Here is a 12,628-nt window from a genome sequence, read left to right as displayed (position 1 = left end):
GGGACCACAGTTATCATGACTGATTTTTTATGGTTTAGTTAAAGCGTCATTAAGTAAGCAGCAAATAAATGAATAATTTGATCAGAGGACGAAATCGTAAGCCTCCCTTGGATTGGATCGACTGCATGACGTCACGCTACAGTTTGTCGTTCCCGTAAGCAACATCTCAGCGCAGGCTCGAGGGGCTCGAGAGCGCGAGTCAGCTCCTGTTGCTTGTCTGTTCTTGTCAGACAACCTGCTAGTAGTCGCGGCGCATGAGAGGGAAGTGGTTAATAGATGCGAGTAGCACGAGGTAGTTCGCATATTCCGTCGCTCTGAGATCGGATTTGCTGTCAGTGATGGACAGACATTAAGATCAATTACTGTTAAGTAACTAATGTCAAAATATAAATGTAATTATAGGCTATTATTTTGTGAACTACAGTAGTGTTAATAAACGCACCGAGTTACGGATATAATATCAAGTAAATCGAGCTCAGGCATCGAAGTTAAAATAATCTCAAGGTTTTGTCAGCTCAGTTGTGTGTAGTGACGGCCTGTCTGTACGAATGAGAAGTTGGTGCGTGTTCGTGTAGCGGCTTTTAAGAGGTAAGAATCTGTTTTATAGGTTATGTTAGTATTCAAACACAACGCGCGTGGAGCACATGTTAGTCGATTGCCCTGTGAACTGTAGCGCCTGTCTGCTACACTCTCTTGTGGTGCGTTGTTTTTATGAGGCTGTCCGTATCGACTGTGTAGCGTCCAATTGTAGAATGAGTGTTGAGTGATGAACTGGAGAGTATTCTAAAGGAAGCGGACATGTCATAATCGAGGTGATACTACTATCCTGTTCCGGAAGGACTGAGGAAATTCACGAAACACCTCAGGATAACTGGCGTCCGGGCCAAGATTAAAAGAGTATACCCCCCTCCACCTCCGATGTATACACATCTTAAAGGGGTTGCCGTTACACGAATCTGCTCAGTCGCATCTATGTGAACACGCCAAAAGGTCACGGAGCATATGTGGATTGAGCCATGATGACAATAAGCAGCTTTTCGGACTTCATTTCTTTCATCTGTCTCAAAAAGATATCGGCTTATGTCAAGATTCATGTCCGTTTATCTTACTTACTACGTTTGCGAAAGTATTCAGCATAGATGCAGAGAAATAAATGTATATTGTCGTGGTCATATATATTTGTATCACAGAATGAGGCAATTGAAAGTCTCGGTGCAAGAACAAGTCACGTGCAGAATACATCATTCTGCACAGAGAGGATAAACGCTTAAACATTCATGCTTGAAGTTGTTAAAATGAAACTTTCAGAATGAAATTGTCAGAATGTGGTGTCCACATGAACCAGACAGTTCAGCGAATGTGTTTGAACTTGAAAATACTCATCCATTACAAATGGAATTGGCGTATAACCGGTTCGAGCAGCAAGTTCAGATGCAATCTTGCTCTACTGTCTCGATGCATAGTAATACTCATCACGATTACACGGGGTATGTAATACATGGCGTTCAACCATCGAGGAAACCTGGGAGCAGCGCACAGCGGACACAGAATTTCTCACATATTGCTGCTGTAACTGCCGACACAGAATTAGTCATTGGCGCTGATAAACGCGCGCTGTCAGGTGGTCTGATGTTGTCACTGCAGTATTATTTGTTATTGCTAGTGGGGTGGAACTAAGTCCCTTGTACTGCGGCTACTTCTGGCCTATTGTACCAGGCCCAGATGATAGGTGAGGGTGATTGTGGAGCAATTGGTGGAATGAAGATTGGCAGGGGAAACCGAAGTACTCGGAGAAAACCTGCCCCAGCGCCAATTTGTCCACCACAAATCCCACTTGACCAGACCCGGGATCGAACCCGGGCCGCTGCCGTGGGAAGCCAGCGACTAACCGCTTGAGCTATGGCGCGGCCTGTCACTGCAGTAAGTCGCATTAATAGCCAGTCTTTTTAGAGGTGTCGATAGGCGGTCGACATTTTTCCCCCCCTTGGCACTACAGCCCTAGTGGACTTACGCCTACCGCCGTGAACATCTCCGTTCACTTCGGTTTTTCTAGATCTTACACATTCGGTAGGACTCCTTGGGCGGGTGATCAGCTCGTCTCAAGGCCTCTACCTGTACACAAACACAAAAAAACGCACACACACAAACTAAACATCCATGCCCTGAGTGGGATTCGAACCCACGATCCCGGTTTCCAAGGGAGCGAAGAGAGTACATGCCTTAGACCGCTCGGCTACCGTAACCGGCTGGTCGACATTTATACTGAAATAAAATTCACTATTGAACAGCGTGTACTTATTGTCGAAACTTTTGCAAGGAAAAATCTTAACAGAAAATGTATCCATAAGTTTCGTCATAAATATCCTATCTCACCAGTTCCCACAAAGTCGTGTGTATCCAGTCTTGTGAAAAAGTGGCGTGTTATTTCATTCTGCAGAGCTTCAATGCTGCGAGGATTATTCTTGTAGACTTTTCCCTGTCAGGGTTTCCAAAAGATAAGAATCGCAAAAACAGACATGGGGATCGGAGAGGCCACAGTCCTCTGCTGATTATTCTGTCTCCAAACACTTCCCATATTACGACCATGAATGCATTAGCTATATGTGCTATAGCGTTGTCTTGCTGAAAATCCCCATATTGTCTTTCTTCAGCAGTCAGCTGCTTGAACGGATTCAGTATTTCATTAACGTAGCGGTCAGAGTTCACGGTTTCGTGGAAAAATAAGGGGCCAGTGATTCGCCGCGGACTTACAGCACACTACACCCCCACCTTTTCACTATGTAATGGCACTTGCTGTATAGCGTGAGGAGTTTCATCGCTCCGTATTCTTACATTTTGTGCATTGACATGACCACTAACGTGAAATCACTCTTCATCACTCATGAACAGAAGCTGTGGATCATTCCATCGTGCACATTTTGCAGCAGCCAGTTGCAAAAACTAATTCTTGCTGCATAATCTGGTTGTTTCAGCTCATGCAAAATTGTTATTTTATACGGGCGAAATTTGATTAATTTTGTGGCTGTGAAAGCAGATCCTAACGAAACACCGGTTTCCTGTGCTAAGCGTCTTAACGATTTTCGAGGACTGATTTGTAGTCGTGCGTCAATATCCCGAACCTTTTCTTCAGTCAGCTCAATCCTCTTCGATTGCTTCTTTATGTGACACACTGAACCTATGGCCCGCCACTTTTTCACACGCTTGGATACATACGACTTTGTGGAAACTGGCGAGTCAGGATATTTACGACAAAAATTGCGAATACATTTTCTGTTTAGTTATTTTCCTTGAAAAAGTTTCTACAATAAACACGCTGCTCAATAGTGAACTTAATTTCAGTATAAATGTCGACCGCCTTCCGACACCTCTAATAAAGACTGACTATTAATGCGACTTACTTCAGTGACAAACTCACACCTAACGGCGCGCATTTATCAGCGTTAATGACTCATTCTGCCATCGGTAGTTACAGCTGCACTCTCGGAGAAATATTGTTTCCGCTGTGCCTTGTTGTCAGGTTTCCTCGACCGTTGAACGCATTGTATGTATGTACGAGTAAAACAAGTTACAACTTAAGACAGATGTCCTCCGAATAGTTTAAACTACTGGTATTTAAATTAATAACTCCAATCAATGGAAGTCATTTAATTAAAAGACGTTTAATTTGTCAAGAAGTTTGTGTCATGGAATTTAACAAGATTTGTGGACATGAAGGTATGAAAAGTTCAACGCCGATGGCTAATATTTGTCACAGTGTTCCAAGGGCTGAAATTCAAAACAGTGCTTTTCTTTTGACATATGAGTTTCTTAAGGCACTGACTGTGACCATTACTCTTTTCTGGGATGTTGTCGTGTATCCTGTCGTGTCTCTTCTACCATGAAGAAGTAAGCAAGAAGTTCCTCCGAAACGTTGTTAACAATTTACCAGAAATCATGGTGGCATACCGCAGAAGACAGTAACCTTCAATGCTTTTCTTACGTGGAAATTATTTGGAACTGCTGGAGACGACTTACAACTCGTATGGAATTACTGAGCGAGTTCTAGTGTTCCAGAGCGTGTACATCTCCACCGTGATCTGTCGTGTTTTCCACATCACGAATTACAAAAAAATACAAGGAGACCAACTTGGGTATAAACAATGCTTACATAATTTACCGAAATATCTAAAATTAATATTTCTTCATAAACTTTCACGGAAAGTGCCAAAAGTAGAAAACGCTTCGCCGTTCGGTAAACTCGTTGAAAGTAGCATGGCGCCCCAACCCACAGACTACACGACTGCTAGAGAAAATGCATGATCCATGTCCTTAGCGGAATGGAAGTCAAATTAATATTTTATAGGACAGAAACGGTATCGTATCGGTTATACTTGGGGGAGGGGGTACGCGGTAGCGTAGTTGATTGAGGCATTATGCTACAAGCCGAAGGTCGCGGGTTCGAGTTTCGATGATGTGGACTTTTCAATTTAGCTAATCCTTCTACCCGCACAATGACCCTGGGGTCGACTCCGCCTCTAACAGAAATGAGTACCAGGAATGTTACTGGGGGTTAAAGGGCGGCCGGCGCATAAGGTTGACAACCTTACCGCCATCTGTGAGTCGATTGTCTAGAAGATGTGGGAGCCTCAACCTCTCACAACGTTATGGGCCTCCACGGCCTGTTAACGAGGATAACTTTAGCTTTTTTTATTGGTTATACTCGTAACCACACAAATACACGACAGATCTCATTAAGGATAGATGACAGACAGTCACGATATAGTTGTTAAAATTTGAAGCCTTCAGCTGTAAAATAACTTCCACTACGAAAATATGGCGTTTAGTATAATTTCTTTGCATCCTAAACTCATAGGCGTATGAATTTATGGCTACAATTTTTACAGAAACTTTATAAAAGAATTTTGTCTTCAATTACTTTTCTATTTCACTTGTGTTTCAATATATCGTTCAGTCAGGGGCTACAATTTGATAACCTTCCTAAGAAAGCACGCAGGCTCGAGTTAGGGTGCCAGCACACACTGTTAGCTGCAACGTTCAAATTTACGAGTACAGAAACGAAACCCGAAATAAGAACGCCATTGTGTGTGGCAAAGTAGGCCAGTTGTTCATCGAAATAACCTTACCTGAAAATTCAGTTCGTATCTTATAAAATCGCAGAAGGCCAACCGGTTAATGCTGTATACAGAACTAATCATTGTTTATTGTAAGAATCACACATGAACTTTGTATCGGCAAAATGCAGAATTTGTGAATCTTCAAGTAAGTTGTGCATACCACCACGCTTTAAAGAGTTCAGCTAGGAGTCATTTGTTGTGATTAGCCCTAAGCTTTCAGTGCTGTAGTCAGGGATGGAAATAATTCTGTAGAATTAGTCAGACGCTCCTGATTAGTAGGTGAATTTCTGTGTCCCATACCGATCTTAGAATAAACAGCGATGAATTCTTTATACGGCATTGACCGAGCTGTATTTGTAGTGGAAAATCAGTGTGCTTTGCGCGAGAGGGAAGCTGATTAGTTTCTTAATTTCTTTCCTGAATGATAATAGTATGTTGTAGCATCGTCCTGCAACTAATTAATCAATTAACAGGTGCTTTTCTGATGTTCCGTCTTACATGCAACAATTGTTAAAAATTTTCTTTAAAAGTTACTACATATTGTCACTTTTAAGGTGGTATGCATGACGAAAATAAGAGTTTCCAGTTCGGATGACTGGATTTATTAGCACTTCGGTTACACTCTCTCTATCTTAATTACAATTAATACAGCTCTAGCGCTGATTTACACAATTTACAGCTCACCGTTGCACACGCACTAGGATTCTCCGTCTTCACTAGTCGTCTCCTGGCAACGGATCTCAACACAGAAACTAGCCCTTCAAATCACTGTGAAGTCTTCTCGTTATTTCGTCTTTAGTCACTCTGTACTCCTCTGTTCTAATCTGTACTCAACTGATCTTCACAATTCCTTAAGCACACGCTCCATTCACGTCCTTGGACTCTCAACTGCTGAACCCTCCTGGACTTCTTTCCGTGACGGCTTCGTGTCCTCGACCCATGGCTTCATAACTGTGAATGACTGCAAAGTCAGAGTCAGAGCCAGAGCCAGAGTCAGAGTTACTTTACGACTGGCAGTTTACCGCCAATCAGTTCGTCTTGGCATCAGGCCCCTTGAGTCCCACGACCAGAGATTTTTTTTCCAACTGAACTCTTGCGGTAATAGTCCTTATGTAACATCCTCTCTGACGAGAAGATGGGTCTGTCTCTTATGAATACAGTCGACCGTTCGTCAAGTGTATATTTCGCACATATAATATTGTCGCGTATCGCGGGGTATATCGCGACAAATAAATTCTCGCCGTATTTTGTATAGCGAATTTTATTTCACATCCGCTCTCACAATCACCCAAATTACAATCTGACGATTACTGCTATCTGCAGTATCACAATTGGTACACTGAAAAATGCCACAATACAACTGACTAGTTGCTGGCTAACTCGGCGGTAGCTCCAGGACTCGCTGACTGTCTCAGTACCACTCTGCGGTAGCCACACTAGAACTCTAACTCTGCTCGTACCGGCACTGCAGCTCACTTATATAGCCGCAGGATTGCCTGTTACGTTCCACGTCACAGTAGGAAGCAGTTCCGCGTCACCGCGTGACGTCACCGCGTGATGTCACCGAGGAGGGGAGTGGCGGGGCGGGCTTCGTTACCGTGCGGAGGAGGGGGAGGGGAGCGCTGACTCACCCGCCGCGTCACTGCTGGTGTGGGGGGGGCTCGGATTTCGCAACATGTCACAATATGTTATCGAAAACTCTTCCTTTTGCTTTACACACAAGTTCTCTGTCAGTACAGGCTTTACAGAGCAGACCATTCCTAAATTACCGATCTTATGCTACAATGAAAACTTAGTCATTTGAACGGTCATAAGCTTGACCACCGTCTAGTTTAAGCCTCTTATATTTTCTGTGTCTGGCTTTACCTTGTCCTATACCGCGAAAATGTTCATTATCATGATATTGTGTGACTTCTGCTTGTCGTCTGCACAATTTTGTCATATAATCGTATACATACGGAAAGTTGAAAGCCGTGTGCAAGTCGCGGACTGATGTGCACCTTGGAAAATTTCCTATGGTGCGCAAAACCTTGTTTTGCATGCGCTGCAATTTTAGGAGGTAGGTGTCTGCCGCTAATTCCCAGGCGGGACAAGCGTAAGTCATTACTGGTCTTATCAGTGCCTTATAGAGGGTTAGTTTAATGTTTGCGTTTAAACGCTCACTTTTGAATAGGGAGTAGATTCCAATAAATGTTCTGAAAGCCTTGGCTTCAATCATTCTATGTGAAGTCTCCACGTAATCCTCTTATCGAAGATTACGCCCAGGTATTTTACATTATTGACGAAGGGGATATTCTGCCCATTCAGTGTAAGATGAGTCTGAGGGGGCCTTAGTCTATGAGAGAAGTAGTTTGCTTGAGTTTTATCTTTATTGATTTCTATGATCCAGCGATCACACCACGTCTCAATAACACTGAGACCTCGCTGCAGCTTTCTGAGAACATAACCTCTTTGCTGCCTGTCGCATATATATATATATATATATACAGGTGCCGTCAGCAAAGAGACCTAGATAGACACCAGGTGTTTGGGGCGTATCGTTTATATATAGACTGTACAGTGTGCGGGAGAGAACACAACCTTGTGGCACTAAACGAACTTCATTGTTCCCAGTGAACCTTCGGTACGGACTCCATATAAAACGCTTATTATTGTAGCCTTGTTCATAGTTCTGTTGCTTAGCACCGGGCATCGAGCGGTCCTCGCTGAAGTTGTCGGAAGTGTTGCGTAACCTAGTAACGGACTGTTTACCAAGAATCTGTCTTCGCGTGAACTTGTTTACCAATCCGTATAATGCGTCTCCACTACATGTTTCGACCGTCATTGGTCATCATCGGGTGTTTCAAAAACTGTTCTGTGGAGGCTGCTTTGCTGGCGTTTTTCCTTCTAATGTAGGATGTGTAGCCCCATCACACATTCGTGTTTCTGTAACATGCGTTGATAACCTGTGTTATTCTTTTGTATAGTATGTGTTATTGTTCTCGATGCTTGTTCGTGTAGTTATTTCGTTGTGCTGCGTGTCTTCTGCCCCTTTGTGTGTTTAGACCACAAGTGTTTGCTAAGCAGGGCTGAGTTTGTCTGTTATGTTGTGCTCATGTCGCTATTTGGTGTCTAGTTCTTGCAACGCAAAGCAATACGAATTCTGCGGCACACAGAGTTCCCGAGATAAAAGCAAATGTATTTTCTGATGTTTGAGAATTCGTTAACTTTAATTTATCACAAACGTTACACAGTTAAATAGGAAATGTAATAGTAAATGCTTCTGTACTTTTTTTTTCGAGTTAATAACTCTCTTGTCTAGTGGTCAGAGTTCCTGACTACAGATCCACAGGTGTGGGTTCTATTTCCGGCGCTACCAGATTTTCTGAGAAGTAGTGGGTCTCGAACGGGGTTCACTCAGCCCCATGAGGATAATTGAGGAACTAATTGAAGGAAATAGCGGCTCCGGTCTAGAAATCCGAGATTAACGGCCGTGGGGATTCGTTGCGCTGACCACGCGACACTCTATCCGCTAAAGTTGGCACTAACTTCTTCGACAAGCGGCGGCCACTCCGTCGGTATAGTTCACTTGCGGACTAAAATCACGAAACGTCTGCCGAATTTCAACTGACTGCACGGCCTTATATCTCAGAAGATAGTACTTCTCAGATTTAAGTCTCATTTAAGAATAATTCTCTTCTTTAATCTGGTAGTACGTATTCTGTATCACTATCCACTATCTCGTATGTCTGTAACACCCAAATCCATCTCAGCGTCAGCCTCAGGAATCTGTGACTCTGATCTCTCAGGTACAACCCCTCCTTGCTATCTGCCACCGGTTTCAAGGTGATGGGAATCGATAGCATGTTTGTTTGTTAGGTTTGTGGTCAGACACATCAGTAGAGCAAAAGGAGCAGATGAAGGTGTTGTCGTCCTCTCTACAAACAATGATGAGTACAGCTGATGCCACAGAATATTATTTTCTGTTAAGCTAAGCCATGAGATTCAGAGCACAGGTTGAACAGAAAATATAAGGAGCCCAGTGTTTGTTTTGGTCACCGATTTTGCAGCCAAAATTAGTCCATGCTCCTTCTTTATGACAGGCATTATTGTTCTCTCTTAGGACTTCACCAAACATGTTGGAAAACACATTGCTCTTGTTTATATTCTGGCGTGGCGTGGCATATTAAAGCAGAACTCACAATGAACAATAGAATCTGTAAATAGTAGCATTCTGTCTACTAGAGACTGAAAATACACCCTTTTCAGGTGATATTAGCAAGCGCAGTCACCTGTATTAATACATCGAAGGTTATAAGGTTCCAGTACATTGAGGACGGCCCTTTCACGCATGGGGTCGTAACAAGAAATATCCTGCCACGATAAAACATACCTCATTTAACGAAATGTCCCCATTCACAAAATTACAGTTGCAGTGAACAAAGAAGGACGGGTACTTTTTCAAAACCCCACAGTGACAGAAGAAAAATTGGTATTCGCTGGAAATATGAAGTAAAATTCTATAAGATCTAGCTTACTTCGCCCACCAAACGAACATTTCTTTTCCTTTCCAGGGGAAGTGATTTGATGAATATTTATAAACCTGCGTGTCATAGGGACACATATAGAAGAAATTATCGGACAATGTTAATTTCTGGCAGGACATCTCGTACTGGGTTTGCACGTAATTTATTTAAGTTTTTGAGCAACTGCAGACCGTCTCTGTGGTCTAGTGGTCAGAGTTCTTGGCTACAGATCCAGAGGTCCGGGTTCGATCCCCGGCGCTACCAGATTTTCTGAGAAGTAGTGGGTCTGGAACGGGGCCCACTCAGCCCCGTGCGGATAATTGAGGAGCTATTTCAAGGAAATATCGGCTCCGATCTATAAGAACGAGATAACCGTGGGGATTCGTTGAGCTAACCACGTAACGTAGGCCGCGCCATAGCTCAAGCAGTTAGTCGCGGGCTTCCAACCGCGGCGGCCCGGGTTCGATCCCGGGTCTGGTCAAGTGAGATTTGTGGTGGACAACGTGGCGCTGGGCAGGTTATCTCCGAGTACTTCGATTACCCCTGCCAATCTTCATTCCACCAATTGCTCCACAATCACCCTCACCTATCATCTGGGGCTGGTACAATAGGCCAGAAGTGGCCGCAGTACAAGGGACTTAGTCCCACCCCACTAGCAATAAAAAAACGCGTAACATCCCCTATCCGCTAAAGTTGTCACTAACTTCGCCGACAAGCGGCGGTTGCTCGGTCCGTCGGTATAGTTCCCTTGCTGACTAAGACCACGGAATTTTTTGTTGTTGTTTGTTCTGAACAACTGCACTAAGCCAACATAAACATCCCAGCTTGTACTAATACAACATATAAACACCCCAGCTGTTAAGCGTCACGTTTCATTATGCATGGAGTACATACTGGATTTAAACAGTTCAGTCGTAAACTGTTCAAATAATTGGCTTTGTTCTCGCTTCATGTTTTCCTGTTGAAATGAATCGGTAAAGAGGAAAGGCAAAGTTTTCCTTTGGCCTTCATATTCTCCTGGGAGGCGTGGGAGTTGAGCTGCTCTGCGGTTCAGCCGTGCAGCATGAGCACGATGGGCCTGGTGGGCGCCACAGTCGTTCGAAATGTAAGTCGAAATCCATCCGTCCACCCACTCACTTCACTCCTCGAGCCTGTATGTCTACTGGAGAAATAAATAAAGCCCCCATCGTGCTATCAGAACCACTTTCGCATGCATTTTATCACGTGATTACACAGAGCACAAGACCTATACCGAGCCTGTCTTGAAACCTCTCTAATTGTATCACAAACGAACCAACAAACAGACAGACTGACTGACTAAGTAAGTAACTAACTAACTACTCGGCCTACAATGGTTCTTAAGAAGCTAATATTTTCTCGGCTACTTAAATTTCCAGCGCCGTATGAAACCCGGAAATTCGTAATTGTGTTCATGAGAACCTCTCACTGGTCCCTGTCTTGAGCCGGATCAATAAAGTCCACACAGAACCAAGTGATATTTCTTCAAAATAATTTGTATATCGTATTCACATGTATAATCCTTCCGGCCGCACTATGGCCCTGGGGTTCACTCAGCCTCTAACAGAAATGAGTACCAGGAATTTTCCTGGGGAGTAAAGCGCGGCCGGCGCGTAAGGCTGACAGTCTTACCGCCATCTTTGAGCCGATTGTCTAGATAATGTGGGACCCTCAATGTCTCACAACCCTATGGGCCTTCACGGCCTGTTAGAGGGATAGCTTTACTTTTTTTTTTTATTCACATGTATACGTAAGTCTTCCTAGTGGCCACTTTCCTGAGGGGTTTCCTATCAAGAACTTGTGTGCTTTTCTCTTCACTCCCGTGTGTGTTGCATTCCTCGGTCATCCCATTCACCTTAGGTCATCATAATAATATTTGGCAAGGTCTGCAAATCACAGGTATCCCTCTGTATTCAGTTTTCTTGCAGCCTTCGCAGGCCTAGTTTCAGGTCTTTGGTCCACATATTCTTAGCCGCTGTGATGCGAGAAACCAGCCATCATGCATGTGAAAGAAGTCTGCAAGATGGGAAGACTGAAGATTCTGAATCGATTCATAACAAGTATTCCCAGAGTTTAATCTCATCCTAAGATTACTGTTATCAGCTCCCAACTAAATCAAACTAGTGTTACAGTTAAGAGAATCAGTAACTAGAGGCCAGTGCATGTTGATGTAAGATGTTATGGACTATTTAGTAGTAAATAACACATCAAATAACTGAAAATATATTAAAATGGAGCAGATTTGGTATTTGCTGTTATTTTCAGTGCTATTAAAAGAGTAGCGATGCCTCAAGGCCGCGCCATAGCTCAAGCGGTTAGTCGCTGGCTTCCTACCGTGGCGGTCCGGGTTCGATCCCGGGTCTGGTCAAGTGGGATTTGTGGTGGACAAAGTGGCTCTGGGACAGGTTTTCTCCGAGTACTTCGGTTTCCCCTGCCAATCTTCATTCCACCAATTGCTCCACAATCACCCTCACCTATCATCTGGGGTTGGTACAATAGGCCAGAAGTGGCCGCAGTACAAGGGACTTAGTCCCACCCCACTAGCAATAAAAAAACGATGCCTCAAGTTTGTCGCGATATCTCGTTTACAAGTTACACTCAATTAAAATACTGACTTATTCGAAGAGAAGAGGTAGAAGTGATTAAGACATTCCCACTTGGCAAGCGCTAAGTGTTACAGCATGTTTCACGTCTTATTAAGAGTCTTCGCATATCAGAGCAACATATATAAATTTGAAACAGTATTTTCTCATTTTAAAAGCCAGTTTCGTTTTGCAAAATTAATATCTTTAATGCACTTGGAAATTGGCCACCTGCTTCGTATTCTGGACGTCCCAAGTTCGATTTTATGTCAGGAGGGAGGTATAATGAGAGGATTTTCTTGCATAGCAGCCAGAAGCGACTATTTTGAGGGCCGATGTGGATCTGTGTAAGTGTATGTGAATACCTTATAATATGATGCGATGAAACCACTGTCCATGTACTTAATGA

General features: G+C 43.5%; 1 protein-coding gene across 1 annotated transcript in view; it reads left to right on the top strand.

Moving 5' to 3' along the window:
- The first annotated feature begins 228 nt into the window (after positions 1-228).
- The window catches only part of LOC111863842 (calcium/calmodulin-dependent protein kinase type IV), a 98,258-nt gene continuing 85,858 nt past the window's right edge, over positions 229-12,628 (top strand). The window contains exon 1 of the mRNA XM_023850578.2: positions 229-588. The gene's annotated coding sequence lies outside the window, so the exon portion shown is untranslated. The remainder of the gene's footprint in view (positions 589-12,628) is intronic.

Source organism: Cryptotermes secundus, unplaced genomic scaffold, assembly GCF_002891405.2.
Source record: "Cryptotermes secundus unplaced genomic scaffold, Csec_1.0 scaffold46, whole genome shotgun sequence".
Lineage (NCBI taxonomy): Eukaryota > Metazoa > Arthropoda > Insecta > Blattodea > Kalotermitidae > Cryptotermes > Cryptotermes secundus.
Note: the sequence above shows the minus strand (reverse complement) of the source record. Positions and strands in the feature narration are given on the sequence as shown.